Source organism: Vigna unguiculata, chromosome 10, assembly GCF_004118075.2.
Source record: "Vigna unguiculata cultivar IT97K-499-35 chromosome 10, ASM411807v1, whole genome shotgun sequence".
NCBI classification, from domain to species: Eukaryota; Viridiplantae; Streptophyta; class Magnoliopsida; order Fabales; family Fabaceae; genus Vigna; species Vigna unguiculata.
Genome location: NC_040288.1, coordinates 3,130,336 through 3,137,940, shown reverse-complemented (window position 1 = coordinate 3,137,940; position 7,605 = coordinate 3,130,336). Strand labels below are relative to the sequence as shown.

Genomic DNA, 7,605 nt, shown 5'->3' with positions numbered 1-7,605 from the left:
CCTAAATCTATTTTATATAAAAAAAATATAAATTAATTTAATTTCATGCTAAAATAGGTAATACAAGTTTGACACTTTATGTGTAGCTAGTGAAATATATACTAACTATTAATAAATAAAAGGGTTGGTATTCTTAACTGTTTTTTGTGTACATGTTTATTATTTATTTTGCCCAAATTACTTTATTAATTATTCCACCCTTTACAATTTGTACATTTCTTTTATGATTATAAGTAGTTGTTGATAGGTTATAAATTTAATAATCATTATTATTTTAATAATAACTAGAAAAAATAATTTTTATTTATTATCATAAGATAAAAGGGACGGACACACATACGTGTGTGTATATATATATATATATATATATATATATATATATATATATATATATATATATATATATATATATATATATATATATATATATATCATATTTAATGATGTTAAATTTTTATAAAATAATTACTGATATTTTAGTTTTCAATAACGTTTTGTCATATTTAATAAGTCAATCTCACTCCGACCAAGTTGTTGGTTCCAAACCACAAAAATAAATCTATGACTACAAAATTGGACCAGTTTAAAACCATTGACTATACAACCATTGACTAGAGAGCTAGTCGTAAATGAATTGATGAAAAGTAATTTAAATATAAAAAAATATTAAATAAAGCAGATTTTGAACACAAAATTTATAGTAATAATATTATTGACCTACACATTTCACGCGTAGATTGTCTATTTAATCTTCTACAAAAATCACAAACTCTTGACTTATTAGTATTTAGGTGGAAACATGCATGAAGCTAAGGAGACATTTTTCTCTTCACGTTATTGACAAAAACGAAAATGACAAATACCTAAGAAGCAAAGTCACAAAAACCAGCTCCAAAATTATAAATAATTAAATTCGGAAAAAGTTGGTTAGCTAAAGAGTGCCAAAAGAGAGAGGGGCGAAATATATGAAAAATAGAAAAAAAGAAGATATGTTTGATAAAATATACATAATTAAATACTCCAAAATTTGGTTTGGTAGAAGTGAAAGAGATAAAAATAAACAATGTTTTGGCTTATAAATTAAGATGTGTTGAATTCATTGTGATGTGCACTAAACCAATGGCTTCAAACAGGATCTCTTTTCTTTGGGTTATTGTCTTCTTTCTTTGTGTGTTCATTTCTTGTGCTAGGGCAACATCACTAGTTCCACCTGGTGCTTCTGGCCATGCAAGTAAGTAAAATTCACTGTGTTTATTTCCATGGACAAATACATGGAGAAAGAGGTTAAAAATATAAGTTTTTCATTTAATAGCTTGATTATTTAAAATATATAATTAGTTAATGACATAGTGTCAAAACTTATGAGTCATACATATATATTTGTCTTCAATATTAAATCTTTTCAGAATTTTGAATGGACTCATACATATATCTTAGCTTCAACGACTATATATGTTTCTAATATTGTTTCTTTTACATAAAAGTTGAATTTTCTTATGATATTTATATTTATGGTGTTTTATATTCACTCTTCATATCTGAATGATTATAAAGCATTCATTTATAATTATTTTGCATATTTCTTGAAATTTATAGTCAATTGTGTTTTTCGTTCCTCAGATTGAAAAAATGTCACAAATTAAAAATAATTATAAAAAAATAGTTAGTATTTTATATTTGGTGTAAGAGACTAAATACGTATTTTGAAAAAAAAAAACAAAAAGTGTTGCAAGTGACATCAGAGACCAAGTGAGACGGGTCACAATCGAATAAATCGTGGCGTTTGGACTTGTATTATACTTTTAAGTAAAAAGAGTTGTTCCTTGACTAATAGCTATAACTTCTGGTCCAGTGATAAGTGCTCGATCCTAACAATTAATATCAAAGTTAAGATCACGAGTTCGATTTTTAAATCTAACTCAATATTATAAAATCCATTTATAAATTAAAATTTATATTTATTTATATGTTATAAATTTATTTCTTTTAATCGACGTTATAAATAGTTAATTATGTTATTTTATAGGTTCATATAAACAAGTTCAGAACAGAAGGGTACTTGGTCGCGGCACAGACCCTGCAGCTCCGTGTTGTCACAACTATCATGTATGATGATGATGGTGTTGTTATGTTGCAGTTGGAATAATATAAGTGTCAAGAACTAAGCATAAATTAAATATATTATGCTTATATGTTGTGTTGCATTAATTGGTATGCAATGTGAAGTGAAATCATGTTTAAGGAGGTGTTCATGATCTCTAAACTAAACTTGCTTTTGTAAGTGAAAAATGAGATCTTACATATTCAAAAATTGTTTATTGTTGTTGTTTTGGAGTAACGTTTAATTTACTTGAAGTGAAAAAACAACTTGTAATGAGAATGTGTCTTACTAATTTTAGATAAAATTAAAGTTCGAGATAAAATTTGGAAATATTTAATCAAATTTTTAATAACTTTTTGTATTATATTAGCAATTTACAAATTTAATACTTTGCAATTGAATTAATTGGATGATGTAATATTTTATCTCGTCACTTGTTTATTGTTACATATTATTTTCTAATTTTATAACCCTATAATTTTATAATTATAATTTTTAATTTTATAACTATAATTTAAAATTTTATAATTTTATAATCATGTAATTTTATGATTTTATAATCTATAATTTTATAATCTATAATTCTATAATTTATAACTTACAACTTTATAATTTAACTATTACTTATCTAACAATTTTCATCTTCAATTTCAACTATAGTTTTTTTTCCAATTTATCATCAATAAATTTCCATCCTTTTTCGCCATATTTTCACTTAAATATTCTGACCACCTCTCCATTGTTAAAACACTGATAATGAACTTTTCATAAAGATCATGTGTCTTAAACAATGTCATTACGCAGCATTTACAAGGGTAACCATACGTGAACAATGTGATTTTCTTTAACATTTAAAATCTCTAAAACGTTGTCACATTCTCCACTTTTTGTGCAAAAACGTGTAAAGAAATTGAATCCAAGTTTCACACTTCGCGTGCACATTGCATAACACAAAGGTGGGGACCAAACCAAAAAGCTAGTTCTGCACAGAGTAATATCCTCTTTGGTGAGGTGCACCCAGAGAGGAATAATTTGATATGGCCAAAGATAGTGTTTAGTGAACGAGGTTTGAGTCCAACTAGAGATAATGTAGACTTTGCATCGTTCACATGAAATTTGGTATATATTCCTCCACAAAACTTGTATGAGAGGTTGATGATTGGAGCTAAAATTTGGATGAGAAGTTCGTTGGAATGTTACTAGAGAAAGCATTTTCGAAGAGGTTTAGGAAACGTAGAAGTAGAAGGCATTGAGGAGGTTGTGAGCAAGGTTGAGGATTTATTAATGATGAGTTGAAAAATGAAGAACAATTTTGTAATTGAAATTGGTGATGGAAATTGTGAAATAAGTGATGGTTATAAAATTACGAAATAACATGTGGCAATAATTAATTAAGGTGACTAGGCAAAATAACATTCATGTCACCTAGGTAACAAAAAGATTAAATGGCATTGACTAATCTAATTTTTATATGATCTTAGAATGTGTTTTGTTTCGATTCTAAGTCTTCTAAGATAATATTGTTAGGATCGGTCACTACATTTGTAAACTGTCCGCTTTGGAGTTTGAAATTCTTGTCATGATTTTGTCCTTATAAGATGCAATGAAAGTTTAAAAGAAAAATGTGTATTTAAATTGACCTTGCTTTCGACTCTTAAGTGATATGAGACGGTTGGATGTTAAGAGAGTTTTCGTCCCTTAGATGTTGCATATGCTCTAACTTTAAGTCCTTAAATAACATTGTTAATGTGTAAATCATCGTACCTAAGGTATTATTTGTTTTGAAACTTAAAACTTCTACTAAGTTTTGTTTTTAAAAGACATTCTTTTAGTGTTGGAAAGGAAAATGTATTTAAATTATTCTTAACATCGACTTTTAAGCAATGTAATAGAACTTTTGAGATATATCCAAACAAATACTGGCTAAAATTTAAACCTTAAAGTTCATTCATACGACATGTTCTGAGAAAAATGATGATTACATCTACAATGTAACGTCCCATTTAATTATTAAACGAAATTAAAGGAAACGTCACGCAAACGATAATGCAGTAGCGTAGCCTTGGGGTCCTTAACCCAACCCCTACAACCTGGGCACACCACGATTGCCAACGGAAACCAGATACAAGTCTAACAAAAGTGTAGGGTAGAAATGCATAAAGCGATACATGGGTCATAGCCCTAAAGAAAACATGAAGAAAATAACTCCAGCCCAGATGCCTAAGCAGGGGAATCACCATTGCCTTGTTGGCCACGAGAACCTCGCCAATCTGCTCCCATCAATCAAATTGATGATCATCGCAAGAAAGAACAACCACATACAATACAACCATACAACAAAATGGGTAAGTTAGAGCCAATAACATATTCTTTATACAGTCAATTATATTTTCACCATCCCATATCCATACAACAACCAAGCATGTCATGACTCTTCATTCAATACACTACGACTCGACTCGACTCATCCGGATACGTATAACCTGATCAGATTCAGCGGACGCTTGCACTTGTGGTGGATACCTCTACTCACCCCCGAGCTATGTGTTACAAGTGTTACGATGAATCAAATTTCCCTCACCACAAGGTTAGCCCTTAATGAATTTCAGGTCTCCTGCTACTTTCACCACAGGAGTCAGTCCGCTCTAAGTGAGACTAACTGGCCCCTTAGAGTGTCAGGATGCAGTCCTTACCTTGAATCCTTACCCAGTTATACAGATGGGGCACCACCATGGGCACCCACTGACAGGGGCCATGGAATTACGTCCCGACCACTGAAGCGCAACCCCGGAGGTCCCACCTAGAGACCCTAAGGAATTACACGCTGACACGGACCAATATTCATAAAGCAGCAGTAAGAGAACATCAAAATCATATTTACAATTCCATACCAATCCCTGAGATTAATTCCTCATACGCATCACATTTTGAATCCATACATCTGATCATCACCACCCCATGAGTCTAGGGCCTCATCTCATATCAATACCATGTTCCTTTAGTTCCAAAACACTCATTCATCTCACATGCCAAGTTCCCACAACACCCATCATTCATCATTTATGAATCATGTCACGCATACATAGCAATCCATTAGGCATATATCCATACATATATACATGTATCTCATCATGACAGTCATACCCATACAATTCCAATCATAAGAGTGTAAACACACAACCAAACACAAAACAGTCTCGCCCAATCCCTCGCTCAGGCTGAAGGGTCTCGCTCAGGCGAGACATTCTCGCTCAAGCGAGTCCCCTTCGCCTAGGCGAGGGCTCGAAAAAGGCATCATGAAGCAACGCGGGATCTCGCTTAGGCGAGACCCCTCTCGCCTGGGCGAGATGCTCGCTCGCTCAAAATAAGGAGCGGGTCGCCTGGGCGACCACTCGCGTAAACTGGTCTAGGCGAGCCACTGTTTGTCTCGCCTAGGCAAGACTGGCTCGCCTGAGCGAGATTAACAGGTCTCACCACTGTTTCACCTGCAGCAACCAAGGCGAGACTGGCTCGCCTGAGCGAGATTAACAGGTCTCACCACTGTTTCACCTGCAACAACCATGTTTTCCAACCAAACAACTCATGCAAGATACTCTCACGCATCAAAACGAAAGATCAAACCATAAAATCAACAACCAACTCATACACAGTTCAAAAGACTGACTCGAAACTAGAAACCCTAACTTCCCGTACCTGGAAGAGGGCTAACGGAGCTTCGACACGGGACCTCGGGGCGCAACAACTCAAGGATGGCTCGCAGAACTGGCGGGACAGCGGAACAGAACCAGGGAAACCGAGTTAACGGAGGCCTTTAATCGAAAATACAAAACAAGATAGCAAAAGGGAACTAGCACGGTTGGGAGAGACACTTACATGGAGTAGAAGTTCCTTTAGCTTACGTGACAGTGGAACAAAACCCTAGCGGAGGGGGTGACGGCTGCAGCTCAAATTCTCTGAAAATGGAGTGAAAATGTGACTTAGGACAACTGGAAAGGACTTTATCTACTGGGCCAGCCCCTTAGGCCCACTTACAAGGGCAGCCTTTTAGTGTAAGGTAGAAATAGTAAAGCGAATTTTTATGGGCCTTACATACAATATATTCATGAGTTTATACTACCAACAAAATAATTCTTCTCACGTGTACCTACGTAATAAGAAAATTATGTTATTACTGACTTTTCTTAAGTGTAAGAAAGTTGATTTTTATTTATTTCATGTATGGAAGCACGGAGGAAGAAGATGAACAATTTCCCATCATTGCTCATTTTAGAAAAATAAGCAAAAGACAAAACCAGTGTGCATCAAAGTCAGACATGATGACATGGTTGAAGGGAAAGCACACCAACCATGTTTGGCCTACAAATTAGGATATATATTATGTTGAATACATTGTGGTGTGCACAAAACTAATGGCTTCTAATAAATTCTCTTCTATTTGGGTTTTCTTTCTTTGTGTGTTTGCTTTATCATGTGCTAGGGCAACATCAATGAATATACCTGTTGCTTCTGCCTTTCATGCAAGTAAGTGAATTTTAAAAGAAAAGTTATTATTTTTAAAAGTTTAAATTTGTTATGTGGTAAATCTATATATGAATATCATTCTTCAAATCCAAATGATCACCCTTACTCAGACATTTTAGATATTAAACAACTTCTTTATTGTTGGAATAAACAGTTTATACCAAAATGAAAATAAGTCTTTGATTATGTTAAGGCGACTATTTTTTGCATCCATGATTTCCTTTTGCGCCTAAAATTATATAATTTATATCTTTTTAATTATAAAAATTGGAAACATATAAATTGTATAACTTTTAAATGTATTTTGCATTACATAATATATAATATAATTTTAAACTATATTTTGAATTACATATGTTATAAATTACATATTATATATATATATATATATATATATATATATATATATATATTTGCATGTATATTATGTTAAGGCAATTATTTTTCTCATCAATGATTTCTTTTTACACCTTTAGAGGCTGTAGGAAAGATCTAAAATGCTTATAATTTATATATTTTTTATTATGGATTTTGGATACATGTGTGATCTAGAAATGTATTTTAAATTAGATAATGCATAATTTAATTTTAAATTTCTGGATAATATAGTTGAAAAATATATTCCAATTATATAATTCGAAATATATTTTTAAATTTTTAGATTACGTACCTTAAAGATATATTCTAAATTATCTGATATATAAGATAAGTTTGAATTTTTGTAATGCGTAATTCATAAATACATTTCAAAATGTGAAATAGATTTTTGAATTACATAATCTATATATATGCATTTCAAATTATGTAGTCAAAAATAATTTTTTGAACTTCTGAATTTATTAATTTAAATGTATTTTTGTATTTCATAATTTTAAAATACATTTCAGATTGTGTAATATAAAAATTATTATGAAATATACAATATAAAAACATATTTTAAATTTTGCAATTTAAACTAAATTTACATATTACACACTTCAAAA

The 7,605-nt window shown here is 31.5% G+C and overlaps 1 long non-coding RNA gene across 1 annotated transcript; it reads left to right on the top strand.

Annotated features, from left to right (window-relative positions):
• Positions 1-1,100: 1,100 nt before the first annotated feature.
• LOC114167614 lies at positions 1,101-2,326 on the top strand. The gene is made up of 2 exons (XR_003600280.1): positions 1,101-1,231; positions 2,027-2,326. It is a non-coding gene; the product is annotated as an uncharacterized LOC114167614 (long non-coding RNA).
• Positions 2,327-7,605: the final 5,279 nt, after the last annotated feature.